Genomic DNA, 832 nt, shown 5'->3' on the forward strand with positions numbered 1-832 from the left:
AGGATGCTGACTTTAAACTTCTGAGGATTTCTGTTTTTCTGAGAAGTATTGTTAATACTTTAGTTTAACAATTGTTTGTTTATTATTTACTGTATTAGGAAATTAGTTTTACTTGTTCTGATTATTAGGAGCAGGATGTTAGAATCCAAACATTCTAAAGATAATGATGAGGTTTTGGATTCAAACTTTAAGAATTGGTAACATTGGAAAAATGCATATAATTGTCCTCTGTAACTGCAAATATCAGACCTCAACAACATATCACATTGTTGGAACATAGAAAGTTTAGCTCTATTTTATTTAGTTTTTTCAAAAAGCAAACGTGTGTTGTTTTAGAAAACTAAATGCAGAAATAGAAATGTTGTTTGAAGAGACTGAGGAGAATGTACCGAAAAGGAACCCTGAACTGTTCCAGAGAGGAGAAACACATTTATAATTTACAGGCTACACATAGTGTAGATAAAGCAAGTTTTAATCGATAAATAGTAAGTCGATAAATAAGCAACGAGTAGATGAGTAGAAATACATGAAATAAATCAAGCTGCGTGGGACAGATATTTTGACAGTTTCATTAATAAGGCGATAACAAGGACACTCCACAGCAGGTAAGGCAGTGTTTTGGTTTTTTTTATTTCAGAAATGTCAGGGAAATTTGTGTTTGTATCAGCATCGTGTGTAGAGTAGCATACATCCTAGTTATGCCATGTTTTTCTCATTACTGCTGCGATGCACTTATTCGTTTGCTGAAATTCTCTGTGGGTTTTTACAAATGTGATGCACAGCAGCAGGAAATGTTCTAATTTTCACTAAACTCTGATGGAATTTGTCCTGA

The sequence above is a fragment of the Cynoglossus semilaevis genome, chromosome 14 (assembly GCF_000523025.1).
Source record: "Cynoglossus semilaevis isolate Cse_v1.0 chromosome 14, Cse_v1.0, whole genome shotgun sequence".
Taxonomy (NCBI): domain Eukaryota; kingdom Metazoa; phylum Chordata; class Actinopteri; order Pleuronectiformes; family Cynoglossidae; genus Cynoglossus; species Cynoglossus semilaevis.